Source organism: Drosophila mauritiana, chromosome 3R, assembly GCF_004382145.1.
Source record: "Drosophila mauritiana strain mau12 chromosome 3R, ASM438214v1, whole genome shotgun sequence".
Classification (NCBI taxonomy): Eukaryota; Metazoa; Arthropoda; class Insecta; order Diptera; family Drosophilidae; genus Drosophila; species Drosophila mauritiana.
In genome coordinates this window covers 4,895,368-4,911,282 of record NC_046670.1, presented here as the reverse complement: position 1 = coordinate 4,911,282, position 15,915 = coordinate 4,895,368, and the positions used below count along the sequence as shown (strand labels likewise).

General features: G+C 38.9%; 1 protein-coding gene across 1 annotated transcript in view; it reads left to right on the top strand.

The window, feature by feature from the left end:
- Positions 1-3,811: 3,811 nt before the first annotated feature.
- LOC117144281 (neuroligin-3) overlaps positions 3,812-15,915 on the top strand; it is a 70,128-nt gene continuing 58,024 nt past the window's right edge. Inside the window, exon 1 of the mRNA XM_033309383.1 lies at positions 3,812-4,419. The gene's annotated coding sequence lies outside the window, so the exon portion shown is untranslated. The remainder of the gene's footprint in view (positions 4,420-15,915) is intronic.

The window sequence follows — 15,915 nt, the reverse complement described above, 5'->3', positions numbered from 1 at the left end:
TTGTTCCCATTCGTTAAAGGTTATACTTGCAATGTTATTTATTTGTAATGCTATTTTTGGATCAATTATTTCCGAGTATTCAGTACTAAGATACTAAGATTTTCTGCGGGACAACGAGGAGCACGTCGTCGGAGGAACACGTCGTTGGGACACGTTAGCGAGACACGTTGGAGCGACACTTCGGCGAGACACAGCGGCTTCAACACCCCAGTACATCTAAGTACTTGTAAAGACACGACAATAACTAGAAAGTTAAACTTAAGATCTAAAAAAAATTGACGTTGTATAAGTACCTTTAGCTAACTCTGGATATGTATTTATGTATGTCTATAACTATTGTAAATACATAAATGCGTCATACGAAATCCCACGTACAGTAAGTTCTCAATAAGAGATATAATAATAAGTAAGTATTGGAATCACTGATATCACCATATCAGCACAGTGGAGCCACCACTGTTTTTATACACTTTTATTAGCAAATAAGCAACCAATTTATCGCTTTTCTACCACCTTGTAATAAATAGATGTTCAATAATTTTCTTCCGAACGCAGGGCAATCTTAATGAACTCTGTTCATTTATGTTTAATTTTTCAAGCCAGACGGGCTTCTCACATGAACGATTAAAAAACAAAAATGTTAATATAACGAAGACAAAACAACGAACTAGAACATACCAAAAAATAATTTTAAATGGAAATACCCACAGACATTCACTCCGCGCCCAAATTCAAAAACAGTGCAGCCATGAGATATCAATAGCGCGTTAATGAATGATTCAGAGCTGGTCACACTAACTCCGACCAGCCCTAAAAGTTTTAAATCGCATGGCACATCACCAGCCACAAGGACTTGTTGTCTTATATGTAATATTGTAATATTCCACTACATGCGGTTTATTTTTAATTCTATGCAGTAGTATAGCGCCATACCCGATTGCACTTGCATCGGTGTGCAATCGACACTGTCGACCACAAAACACTTGGCTAACTCGGGCGAAGACATGGTGAATCGAATAGGCATAGGCTGTACCTCTTAATCGGATTTTACGTCAGTAAGAAAGCAAACACAAAACACTTAAAACAATTAAAAACCCATTTAAAATAATGTCAATAAATATTGAAATAAATATTAAATATTTCGTTTGTTTCCGATTCCATAGTGAAGTTGTACTATAAGCATTATTTACTCAATTTAAAATTAAGGTATTCTAAATTTAAAGAGAGTAAAAGGGCGTAAATGGCAGGAAAGTAAAATAGATATTTCCAAAGTCTCTTTCGCGTGATCAATTTGGAAATATATAAAACAATCAATCCTGAGTCGCCATTCGGCGGGACAGACAGTGGGAGCGACAGCGCACAGTGTTCCCCCCATAGGCCCAAAATACAGAAATCAAAGTCCAAATTTTAACTTTAAATGTATGTATCATTACTTTCTCATAATTGGTATAGCTATTCAAATTTATTCATGTTTTTGTCTTGCTCTAACTATCCGCTTCAAGAATAGCATCGAACGAGACAGCATGATATCAATCGAATATTGCAGCGTGAGCAACTTGCAAGTGAAGCTGTCCGTAAAGTCAATAAAAAACCTTATAAATCGACATTACTCTGCAATGGAATAATATAATATTATAAAAAATGGTATTTAGTATATTTTTAAAACAAAAATTATAAGTACGACGTTCTATGTTTTGCGTAAATTAGTGTTTTGTTTAGTATATAGTTGCAGATGTTTTTTGTTTATGTTTGCTATCTTTCGTTGGAGGTTTCCTTATGTCCATATCCACTTAACTTAATAATTCTTTTTGTATATTGTTTATTAACATTTTAAAATTAAGAAAACGTTTAATTCAATTGCTGACAGGTGCCCAGTCCCGTACTGGTCCCGTACTAGTCCCGTACTGGTCCCGTACTGGTCCTGTACTGGTCCCGTACTGGTCCCGTACTGGTCCCGTACTGGTCCCGTACTGGTCCCGTACTGGTCCCGTACTCGTCCAGTACTCGGTCCCGTACTGGTCGCGTATTCGTCCTGTACTCGGTCCCGTACTGGTCCCGTACTGGTCCATTACTGGTCCCGTACTGGTCCCGTATTCGTCCAGTACTCGGTCCCGTACTGGTCCCGTACTGGTCCCGTACTGGTCCCGTACTGGTCCCGTACTGGTCCCGTACTCGGTTCCGCTCTCGGTCCCGTACTGGTCCCGTACTCGGTCCCGCAATGGTCCCGTATTCTGTCCCGTTCTCGGTCCCGTACTCGGTCCCGTACTCGGTCCCGTACTCGGTCCCGTACTCGGTCCCGCACTGGTGCCGTACTCTTGAGCTCTGATCCATTTATCACTGGTCAAAGAAAACTTCCATGCAAACCAAAGTCAAAGCTTTTAAAATCTACCATTGGTTTACTTGAGCAATCTTTTTAAATTAGATATTGTTTCACTTTCTATATTTGCACCTATAAATGTATTATATATTTTTTGAATTTTAAATACTTAAAATATAGGTGTATTAATGTAAATAACCTAAAAAATTAGTTTGTGGTTGTTGTTATTAAATGAATGAAAAATTTACATCCAATATTGTTTGCAACAAAATGATTTTTCAAACAAAATCACGATTTTCGGCTGAATAGCAGCTATATGAATAGCATAAAATTTTCGCTAAGCTCGCCCTGGATATATGTACTAATTTCTTATGTAGAATTCCATGTTTTCGTTGCAAAATAATTGAAAACAAAAAAGTTTTCCATTCTAACACTTAACTTCAAACTGATCGTTCATGTGACAGCTATATGCTATAAAAATAAGAACATTTTGTGCTAAGTTTCAAGTGTCTACCTCAACTAGAAGTATTATTGGCCGTTTTACCCATACAATGGGAACCACTGTGCAACAGTGTGCTTGCTTGAATACTCAGATTTAGACTGGGTGCTTGTAAGTACCCGCGATGTGCGTGGGGGGTGGCACCCGCACCCAAAATTGTTCCGTGAAGATTTGAGAGACGACAAAGACATCCTAGGAAGTGTCTGTGATGAGATCCGTGGCCAATTCCAGATGTTTCGCTGATGTGACAAGGCAAACAAACAGGCATTTATATAGCCTTGGCGTAAGGTACGATGCGAACTAGTGTTGACTAACGTCCTTGCTGAAACGAAAATTCCAGTGTAGAATCCGATGGTTCTTGCAGTGTGAGTTTATATCTCCTCTTGACCGTGATTTCTTGAAAGGGAAGCACAGAACCGTGAGGGTTTCAACTTGCACTCATACCTTTCCGGATCTCCCAGCCACGTATAAAACGTTATCCTTAGACGCTGTATGTAAAATTCTGCAGTAAGAACCAATGGTTTACAAGGTAACATAATGAAGGGCCATATCTAAAAATTGACAACTTATTAGCAGGAAATTAATATATATACTTATATTTTTACTTTTCTAAAACCTATATTGATTCCTTTCTCAAGTTTAGAAATATTTGACTGAATATTATCCACGAATTGATGTTCATTAGCAACAAGTTAAGTGAGGTAAATATTTTCGAAGTACTAAAAAAAGGGAAAATTTCCCCCTATCAAAAAGTTCTCCCCTTCGAAAGGAGTTAGTTTCTCTTGGGACTTTTCGCTCCCACACGAGCAAATGCCATGCGCCCGCTCCCTAAAATTTTCAGAGCTCTCTCGATTAGTTCGTCGCATGGCCGTTTGGCGCTGCAGCTGACAGTGCTTTTGAATCGGCTACGCCCGAGCGAAGTTGGCCGAGAGGCCTGGGCCTTTTTGGCTGGCTGAAATAGCGAATTTCCATGTCAGTTCACGTTCGATATTTGTGTTGTTTGGTAGCGGTAATCGGGCGACCGTCCAAGCGCTTTGAAAACGAATCGAGCGCGTCGCGCTTTTCCCAAAATTCGAACGAATCAAAAATACCACCCAGCAGCTGTGTGTGTGAGTGTGCGATTTGGCTAAGATGTGTGGCTGTGTGCGTATTGAAGTTGTTGCACTGACAAGGCGCGACCAAAAACAACGCCCAGAAAAGTAGGCAACGGATATATCAACTTCTTCTGACCTACTCAAGAAAATATAACGAAGATAAAAGGCAGCAGCCAGCAGCCGGAATTCGCGAAGAGCCAAGCGAAAATTTAAGTTATTGTGCCAGTGTGTGTGGCTGTGCCCAAGTGTGCGTGTGTGTGAGGCGCCAACTTGCCCCGGCAAAAAAATAGAAATAAATAGTCAGCCAAATGGCAGCCCAAAGGCACAAAAAGTGAAAAGCATATACCAGAGAAAGAAATATTAAAGAAAATTAAATTCTCCAGCTGAGCCAAAGGCCCTACTGCGAAGTTCCAGTGAAGTGTGACGAGATAGAAAAGCCATTCCCGAGAAAGTACGTACATTTTGCAAATCAAAGCAAGGCACTAGGATCCGGTCTGGACTATTAAACGGTAATTGAGTCATAAATCAAGCCATAATTAAACGAAACTCACTGCTGTCTTTGGTCACTTCGCCACGCGAGATTAAACTTGAAATGGGCTTTCGGAGGCGATGAAAGTGGTTGATGTCGAAAAAAAACCGAAAATCAAACTTCAGACCGATCTAATCCATCATACGATGCTCCTCGAAAAAAAGCGAGGAATCACATGAACCATGAGGGCTTCTTTCACTGATTGATTAGTTGTCGACTTGCGGGCACGCACAAGTCAAGTGTTTTGGCCACGAATATTCTGCCCGATTGGCGCCCTTCTTTATTCGATTGCCCTTGTTCGCTGTCATACAAACAGACAATCGACCCCACACCCTCGAGTTGAGCATTTGACATGAGCAGCGCAATTAGTCCATAAATCGGATTCTGATCCGCGACCTTGCAATGAACTCTGTCAGTCATTAGAGTTCAATTGTTTGCTGCTTGTCGCTTTGTGTATTTGCATTTCAGGCAGGCTCTTTTTGCACTCGTATTTCGAGCATGATATTCCGTTGCTGTGAATGCAATTGCTCATTCATAATCCATTTACCCTTGCACTCAGAGGGTTTGTGAAACTACAGCAAATAAAAATACCTGTGATACCTGGAAATCTGAGCTATCGCTGCACTTCTGTTTTCTATTTGAAGTGTTTTAAATGCATGGAATTACTTTCAGTTTAAACCAATGTATTTTTTAATATCTGCCTAATATTGCATAACAATTGGTTGCTTACAATTTAGATATTTTGTTAAATAATCTATTTTCCATATAAACATCGCGCATTTTTACTTGATTTCTTTACAATGGAATGAAATGGAAGTGTTGATGAAAGTATAATTGATAACAATAGAAAGCAAAGCACATATTTTTGTGTTGCTAAAACAATATATATTTACTTTTCGCCGCTTACTTAATTAAAATGTTTCCAAACAAAAAATCATTCAAATAGTTTAATAATTTTTTTCAATGAACGTTAATATTGCACTTTCCATGCTGGTAACTATTTCAAAGAATTTCATTAAATTATATATTACGTTTAATGAACGAAATTTATATTGCATCATTTTTTAATCAAAAACAATAAATAACATTGCACAAAATCCACGAAAGCATTGCCATAAATGTGAATGTAAAATAGAAAAGTATTATTCATCCTCTGTAATTAAATTTTAATTCGCTGCAGCATTATTCAGCTGTGTAGTTATTTTTCACCCCAATTTCATTAGGTCTGCCGACGACCAAAAATGAATATCATGGTGGATTTCCCAAAAGGAAATTAACTTTTCTCGGCGCGTGTTCAGCCAGCCCCCGCTCTTGACTTTTAATTAAATATTAATTTTGATGAGAAAATAATACTAGCACATTAGCGCAGTGACCACCACCGCCAATGGCGATGACCAATGTAATTATTTGCCAGGACCGGAAGTGCTCACTTCATGCATAGCCCTGGCTAATTCCGAAGCTATATCCGATAGCTACTGGTGTTGGTGCTTAGTCGCTGTGATTAATAATGCCTAATCGCAAGTATTTTCGCCCGAGGAAAGAACCCAGCCCGAGCTGCGGAGGCGCCCTTCCCCTTTTTGATTGATTACCACATTTTGTCGCACTAATTCCGAGCTGCCTCGGATAAGTTCGGCGTATCCTTGAGTCTGAACTCTGAGGATTACCAGGGGGCTGGGCAGGGCGGCACGTTGCGGCACTTGAAAGCTAATCAACAATTAATGAGCAATTAATATGCAAAATTTGGCGCAGGCGATGGGCTGCTGATGGGCTGGTGATGCGCAATCGGGCATGGTTTAAATGCATAAATTAATAAACGCTCAGTCGATGCGCTTTTCAAGCGATGTCGTCGCTCATTAGGCACTCACACGACACATATGGGTTAATGAATTTGGCATGAATCAATTGAGGAGCTCAAATAAAATCGAAAACAAGCGAGCAATATTATATTAGTTAATTATGATGCTGATGCAGGCGCAATATATTTTATTCGCCTGCCGCATCAAAAAGGCAAATAAAACTTTAACCAATAGCAAACACTATCAAATATGCTGCGCCAATGAAAGATGAAAAACTTTTTGGGAAACCAATGACCTGAAATATGAATAAGGTTTATTAAATGGCAACTCCAGCAGAATGATTAATTAATTTCCGCCACATCGAGTTGAATTTGATATATTTATGGCAAACAAGAAAGTAATTGCAGCTGTCATTAAAATTATAGTGTACGCCGAAAAGTGTAACAAATGCGCAAAAAATGTATTGTTTTCATAAAATGGCAATTAATTTTTAATGGTGAGCACAATACGTTAAACAACTAAAAGCCGCACCAGGCAAACATAATGTTTATTTTGCTTCATGCTAACGAAGCGTCGCTATTTACTTGCATAATAACAAAGTGAGCATTTCGGGAGCGACTGGCCAAATTCATTTTCAGTTTCCAGCAAGTGCTGGGTAAACTTCGCCGATAAGGAAATTATTCCTAGTCCCGAATGTTGCCTGGCAATTGCAGTAATAATATGTCACGAATCCGTGCAGCTAAACATAAAATAATGGCAGCCATAAATCATGGACATTGGCCTTGTCAAATGGCAAGAGTTTGATATATTTGCGGCTGGCGAATGCCAAAACTACACGCAATCGGAATACCAACTAAGACCGCAATTGAAGTTATTTGAATAATGGTGGGCTAAAGTAAATTAAAGTGGAACAAATGGGCCTTAAGTTAGACTTACTAAGATTTAAGATTTGGCAATTGAAGTGTAGTAAATTGAAGCTTATATAGATAGTCTCTTTTGATAAACATTATGAATACTACTTACATTAGAATACTACTTAAAAAATGTTCTTATCATTTTAAGCTGTGCAGTGCTATCCATACATATAATGGTTCCGAATTTTTGTAATAGCTGAATAATTACACATGATATCCCCATAAATTTTTCTATAAATCCACTATACATATCATTGAAGTCACACTCAATCTGAAATGCTGCGAGTAGCTTCAATTTTTTTCCCTAGATCTTTATCTTAACGACTTTCCTTCATAATGCTTGGATGGGCATCAAAATTTTTGTATAATTACGCTAATTTGAAATTCTTTTCGCTCCAAGCTAATTTTCAACGTATTGCGTGCTAAGAAGAATGTATTTTCGCGCCACCGCTTTCCGCGAATATGTAAAACTCCAGAGTTTCTTTTTTCATCCCAGCGTGGGCATAATTAAACAAGGCACACGTTGTCTAGCAGAAATGTAAAGTTTGATGAAATCGACTCTGGTTCTTTCCGGGCATTCATTATATTGTTTTGCTTTGTTTTGTTTTGCTTTGGTTTCCTTTAATTTTCTTGACGAGGGCAATTAGCAAAGTTTTCCAGCGAAGGCAAACAAGTGAAGCACACTTTGGCGAGGAGCTCCTGTCGCATGCATAGTTTTTCGAGGAGCAGGACGATTCGCCATGTAATTGAATATTAATCATACGCCACCCACGCCCATAACTCACAGAAGGGGCGTGGCATTTGCATGGCAGGCTGGACAGGTGAACGAGAGACCCTGCCGTGAATCGATTGCATTCACTGAGGGCAAAATAAAAAAATACCGTGTATGCCAGCAACATTTATTTATGCAACAACAATGACAACAAGGACTCCTCCATCCTGACCGGAACCGAAAAGTCCACCTACGATAACTTCTGCCGGGCACCTGGCATCGCATGCAGGGCCATAAATAAATTTGCTCATATTTCAGCACATGAACAATAATTAAATTCGTTTATATGGCACATGGGGTCGGCTAACTGTTCGGAGCCCCTTTTCCCACCTTCCTCTTTCCCGTTTTCCCACATTTTACCCGTTTTTTAACCCACCTTGGCCATCATCTTTGCAGTTTTTTGTGCTGACTGCTGACATCCATAATGGAATGAATGCTGATGCTGCTGCCCAATTAATTGTTTTTACTGCCCGTTCTGGGTTGAATTCTGCAGTTATTACACCCAGCGATTGGCAGACTAGCAAAGAGCCATGTGGGCGCAAATAAATCCCAAGTTTATGAGGACGTACACCAGCTGCAATGAAACCGAATTCCCTTTTTTTCAATTGATAAAATCGAAAATTAATTAAGGATTTATTTTGGCCTCTTTCTGGTGGTTCCTCTTAACGGCCATACGTTTGTTTGATGGCTTTGAATATTTAATGTTTTTCCATGAATAAAATTCAACAAATGGATTACCAAAGAGTTACTTGTGCTCACGCATGTATCGATCGCCTTTATGGATTGAGTTTTTCTTGAGTTTCTGTTGCGAAATCTATCTTATGTGGCTTATTTATGCTTTAATAATTAAGGCCGCTTAACATGGCTTTACATCCAAATTATCATTAAAACTTTACGTTAAACGGGGCAATTGAAACATTTGTTGCAATTATATCTTTCCATTTATGATCCCACAGCATTCCTTTGACCTTTTTATTTTCCCATTTCGTGGACCAAGGCGAATATAAATTGTATTGTGGCAGCAATTAAATGAGCAATTCTGTTTCCCCTGAAACATATGTGATAAATGTATCTGTGGCGGGACTTTCAATTATAATTAAAAAAGCACATCTATACAGAAACATATTAAAAAAGCGCAGCAGAAGATCTGACAAATATTGATTTAAATGTGAGAGACAAATTTAATTTGCATACATTAAGAATCTGCCACATCAGCCCTCTGCGTTGATAAGTTTTAAATTTCTGACAAGTTGTCGAGGGAATAATCATCGCCCAAGGCACTCGTTAAGCGCCAGGAAAGTGAAGCTTTTTGTCAAATCCGCCGAAGGACCATAAAATATCAATGCCCCCGTTCTGCCAGCTCCAATTTAAGTCATTGCGTGTCGTGAACTGCCTTCAAGGACTTTCTCGATTTACACTGCAAAAATGTACTTTTTTGTAACAAGCAAAAGATATAAATGTGGAAAACAAAACAAAAGCCGTTTATTTGAAGCTGTCAAGAATGTTTCAACTTCATTATTAAGAGACGATTAAGTAAACACATCTGTAAGACATTCTTTCACGAGTGTAACCCATTTTTTTTCGCTCAATTACAGAGTCACACCTTTCCAAGATACATTCCGAAAGGCGTTTTTGTTCCAGACATGCCAGTAAACTCTTTCTCCATGATTTGCTGGCAATTTCTGAGATCGCCTGCTATGAAATAAGCTGCGCAATGAACACACATTTTGCCTGGGGCAACCCCTTTTCCCATTTCCCTTAGCTTTCTCGGCTTTCCGTCTCATAAATGTTTTAACAGAGTGCCATTTTGAGACGAAGTGTCACTTGTCTAAAGACAACAGCTCGTGTGAGTTCTTTTTGCGAATGAAAACCCCCCTCATCACAAGCCGAAATTTGTTATTTTCTCACTGGCTTCTACTTAGAGAATTTTAATTTCGAAATGCCTGCCAGAATGGCGAGGGTAACTTTGGTATTTACGTTGAGGTTTTAAGTGACACGACGACGAGTTAATATCATAAAAATATGAAAATTGTGTCAGACACAGGCAAAGTCTATGTCGTAATTTCGGAAGAGGAGAGAAGCTCAAAGTGATGTCTTATACATACCATATGTTTACAGGCATATCTCAACTCACTTAGGCAACTTTTTGATGTAATTCTCAGGATAGGAAATACTCGAGTAATTACGTAAAATTGCACGACAACTTGGTCTATATTCTTTTCTGTGGGAAAATCAATTCCCCTCAGAGCAAGATATAAATTAACCCACAAAATCCCAGATAAATATCTATTAGCCAAGCCGAAGAAGGCAGTGAAATCTTGCTCGTGCCACGCAGTGTAAGACATAAACCCCACACGCTGCCCACACCCATGACTTTCATTAGAGCCAGAATTGTTTTTCCTACTTGGCCTGGCTTATTTATGGCGCCGAAGGAGGAACGGTTTCCCTTTTGTTTCACTTGCTGGGCGATAATAAAAACGATGACGAGTATGATATGCATGTGTGGCAGCCTGGTGGGGCAATGAAACAGTCCAAGATAAATGGCCCAAATCTGGAATGCACAGAGAACTTAGAATCGCAAGTTTCTCAATCTTTCTGAGTAAGAACTTTCTATTGCAAATAATATACATGTTAAGATCCTTTTCAAAATGTACACGTATAAATGCCATTAATTAATTTTATATTTTCTTAGTATATCTAATAATAAACTGATAAAATATAATATAACCTACAAATTCTTAATAATGGCACAATAATATATTATATTCTGAACTGCTATATCACGTACTTGAATTTCGCATTCAGCTTTCTGTTTGTGTGTGCCCACCGAAATGGAATCGCAGGCAGGCCAATATCAAATCATCCAGTAAAACGGAGTACAATGCCGGCGCACTTGATTTATGTTTATTATGTTGCCCTGCCAATATTATGGGCCAGGATCCGGACCACCCCTGTCCCGAACTTGTTTATTACAAGACAATGGCGTTGACAACGGAAAGAAACAAAACAGAGGGCACAAGAAATATGGTGGCTGAGGAAAGAGCACCGCGACTGGCAATTAATATTCCATTCGCCGGCTCTGTCAATAGTTAGCTACTTATTTTCGTGGCACACAGTGCTGTATTTAATCATTCATTCGTCGCTTTCCGTATTCAAGAGGCATTCACATCGCAGCAAGGGAACCTTCAAATGGGATCCATTATGAGTCTGATGCGCAGGACTTGATTAATTGAAAATAAACCCGGTCCTAGACACTCAGTTTCGGCAACAAAGCAGCAGAGTCATCAACTGAATGGGAAAAATTGAAAAACAAAACGGCGAGGAAAGCGGGAAAAATCAGAAAAATACGGAACCGACTACGGAGACTATTAATGCCCATTTCAGTGCAATGCCAAACAATGCGAATGCACATGAAGGGAAATGAAACTTTTGTGGTGCATCATCCGGCGACAATGACATTGGCAGAACAAAACCAGCGACTCGCTGTGTGTGCAGCAATAATTTTTAATCCGCCATTGTTGCACACGAATCTCCATAATTACTGCAAAAACTTTTCTGTTTCCAGAGCACTCTTTTTGGGCGCCTGCTAACCTTGAAATCACTGCACAACGAACTTAAGGCTCCTTTGCTGAGCGAGAGTCGGCGTGAAACGCGTCGTATGCGTGATTTTTATGCAAATAACCAACAATACGCAAACAAAGTCCAATGGCACAGCGTTGCTCCATTTTACGGCTTCGAAAGGAAAGCGTCGGCGAGCGTTGGAGTGTGAAAATGCAAGCTTTAAATAAATTAAACGTAATGCGAGCAGTGTGTGTATGAACTGGTTTCTGGGTTGGTTTGTTAGTTGGTTGGCTGACTCCGAAGGGTAATTTTTTCATTGGCTGCATGAATAGCATAATTTTTCCAAAAAAATGGGTCAAATTCAATGGGAAATGACTATAAAAAGAGTGCAATTGTGAGAAAATTTATGTCAACAACATTTTGAGTAACTCAAAAACAAAATAAATAAAATATGTTAAGTTACATATTTGCTTATACTACTTATATTGCATCTGCAAAATTCTTGATTTTTTTGCACGGTAATTTTTTTGTTTCGAACACTAAGAGGAGTAATTATCATTTTGCCCTTTCCAACACAACCACAACCAATTTTAAAGGGACACTCCTTCTGCATCCTTTTTCTTTTGCCAAACCTTGACTCGCTGACTGATTGTCTCATTGTGACCAGAACACACACCCAACTGGCTGACTGACAGACATCTGATGTTCATTGTCAAAAATGCATCACAGCATCAACAGCCAGCCGAGAACTGTGCTAATTTGTTTTTGCACTTGGTGTCGTGTTTGCTTTATGTGTGTTTTTTTTTATGCCATGGCCAGCTGGCCAAAACAAAAAGCAGTGGGAAAAAGGTTGCAGAAAGACGGGGAAAAGCGGCAGACAGACAGCATGTCAATCAAGCCCACGCTTTGGCTGAAAGAAAAAACCCCGAAAAGGAAAAAAACGAGGAGGCGACAGAGGAAACGCCAGCAGTGCAACAAAGTGTCTTCATTTTCCAGCCAGCAACTGCGATGCTGAGGAAAAGCCGGTTTACTCGGGGACCCTCCGGCTGTCCTTTGGATGTAACTGCTGCACCAAGTTATGAAAACAAAATTAATGTCAGGCGCTGTGGGTCAGGTTGGTTTGCACACCCCGCTTAACACGTTCAGCGTACCCTCAAAGGGCTTTTGGTACAGAGTAAAATAGCAATGCATGATCTCATATCCACCAGAAAATTATTTAAAAATCTTAATAAATTTGAAATATCTTTAAACTAGTAAGAGTGTGATATCTCTAAGGAACTCCTCTAATTGATTATTGTTATAATTTAACTAAAGTCCTGAACAATTATATATATATTGTTTTCGTATAATTAGAATCACTAAAACATGTCGCATTTTTATAGTGTGAGTAACAGCTTTAGGTCATCAAGCGAGTTTAGTTTTCGCCCTTCCATTCACTTTTTGCACTGCCTGTGCCGCCTTTTCTGGCGACCTTGTTAATGACAAACAATATACATAGTTTGTGCGATGCTTTTTCATCTGACAAATGACCGCTTGGAGGCTTGAGTAGATGTCTCTCAGCAAATTCACAGCATCAGGCGTCTGTCAGCAGCAGGGCTGATTTTTCCGAGACCCTAAATAAATTCTCCTCGGGTAACTTCCTATGTTGTCTGGCCCGGTCATTTTATGTGCGCAATAAAAAAGAAGCCGTTTCCCGGGGTTCTTTCATAGAGCAGGCAGCATAACTGGGCTGACTTTATACACAAACTGCGTGTACAGAGGAAGGAAAATCTCTAGAAAAACATAATGAGTACTAACAACTCAGTGAAAAGCACACCAGCTTTTTAAAAGCGTAAGGAAATTATTCTAGGAGGTTAAAATTATTTTTTTTTCATTTTAAAATATATTAAATAATGCAATATTTTTAAAAGCAGTAAATTGTTCGTTTTATAATAGTTTTTTTTTTTAATAGTCCCAAAGAAATGTTAAATTATCTTTTCCAGTCTACAAAGCTGTACGCTCGTTCCTAACCCCATTGCCTAGATTTCTGGCCAAAGGAAATGTCAACAGCAACAACAACTTGCCTTTGGACTCATTTTTATGACCCGAATTATGCAAAATTTGTTCCGTCTTTTTATTGGCGTAGCAAAAATGTTTTTAATACGCAATGGTCTGGAACCAGAGTGATAAGCCTAAATTGCAGGCAGACCAAAGTAGACAACTGCGAGGAGGTGTAGGGACATATACATATATACATTTTTTTATTTAGCAGTTTATTTTGCAGCCCAGGCTGTTGAGCTTTATTTCTATTTGGGGCCAGGCCGAAAATTTCCCATAAAATATGGGTCAGTCCGTTGTTGATTGAGTTCTGAATGGGCACTGTGGCTCAGTTACTGGTCAGTTGAACAGTCTGGCATGTGAATTAAGTTGTGAGCGGGGAGAAAATAGAAAGATAATACAAACAAAAAAGAAAATGGGAAAAAGTGAAGGAGTAAAAGTGAAAATTATATAAACATGAGATTGGGGGTTGTGTTTACTTGGCACGTGTTTGGGGCAATCTGTTGTTTTAGCTCTTAGCATTAGAGCAAAACTACTAAAGTTACACGATATGGTGAGAGTTTGAATGATAGGTTATAGGCAGAAGGGAAATGATTTGTCATCGAGATCATTTTATCCGCCACTGCAAAACAATGAAATGAGAATTTGAATATAATTTACACCGTTTTATAATTTGAAAAATATATTAAGACATACTATTTATTTATTTGATCTCCCAAAGTGAAGCTCAATCGAAAAAAACCAAAAAAAGTCCTTCAACAAAATTTGAATATTAACCTCTATTAAATGTGAGTATCATCATTGATAGAAACCATCATAACAGCTTATTTCTAAGAACAGTTATGGACTTTTTTAGTACATCAAAATGCATCAATTTAACCAATTTAGTTGCAAGCTCGGAAAACTGAAATTCAAGCGGCACGGAGACAACAAATGCAATTAAATGCTGCATACAAATAGTCACACACAGTAAGAAAACTGAGAGTCCCGGTCGGAGGCTGCGTAATTTCATTGCATTCAATTACATGCTGGCAACAATAAAATCCTTGAACTGCCGGCCCACATCCTCCACTTTCCTAAACCACTTGGGCTGACCCACTTGAGCGACCCAGTACTTGAAAATGAGTCTCCAAGGAGCGCGCCACATTTCTTCCTTCTGCCGCCATTGTCCTTGATGCTGTGCGCCATTTTATAATAATTGCAAGCATGGGCAGCAGGACGAAGGGAGGACGGGCTAAAGGAACCGCCTAAAAACAAATTGTACGCGACCCTCAACAACAATATATTTTAAGTCCGGACACGCCCACCCTTAGAATTATGCGCCTTTTCGTATTTTTGCTCTGGGGGTTGCTAGATTTCCTAAAAGTTGGTGTGTATCTTCCCTGTGTGAAAGTAAAAAAAATCAATGGCTTTAAAACCTTTTCCGTAGAGGTTTATCTTACTAAGAAAATAAAACAATTTGTTACCCCTCTAATAATATTATTTTATAATAATATTTTTAATAATTTCGTCTACCTACGCATTATAAGCTATACCAACTTTTACCAGTAACTGAAAGTTAACATTTCTCATGTTACTTTGAGGGCAAATAAAATGTTATCACTTTAAGCCCAAATTTGTCCCACTTAAAATAATATTTAACGTCAATTTGCACACAAAACTTATTTAGTTGGCCAGGTCAGGGTTGGATTTGGACAATTGATAGCCAAGCGAAATTGAATTCACAAATTGAATTTCGGCTAAATGGCAAGCAATCAATAATAATCGAGTTTCAGTTGAATGACACTGATTATAAATGAGAGCTGCATTGCGTGATACAAAATTGTTATTTCTAGATCGCATTACTCAAAGGATGTGTGAGAAAGCGCAGTTAGCACCCGTTTTTTAAAAATAAACCAATCAAAGAGAAACAGACCACTATCAATATGGTTTTGATTCGTGCCACTTGTACGGTTTGCTCTTTCTGGGAGAGCCACCAGATAACAATCAACAGCAAAGCCAGCACTTAAGCCACATCCACCACTCAGTAGTCCACAGAAACAATTCGCCCCGGAAATCCCCTTCGATCCCCGGGCGGGGCTTTGTTGGTTAGCACATGTAAAATGCCAAAAACTTTGAAAAGGAGCCAAAGCGATAGACATCAATTTGAAAAATGGGCCAAAAGAGCAGGAGCAACGAAAAACAAACACGGCGAACAATGGGCTACCGAAAAGCAGGCGTGGAACATGAGGAATGGGTTTGTTTTAGGATTTCGATTTGGAAACATCCTGTTCTTGCACCTAGGATTGTCTATGCGTACAGGAATATTTTTAAAGCAGTTTTTCTTACTTTATATGAAAACCTTTTAAGACTTTAGTCACCCGCCTTGTGAATTAATATTTTGTACTACCTTTATT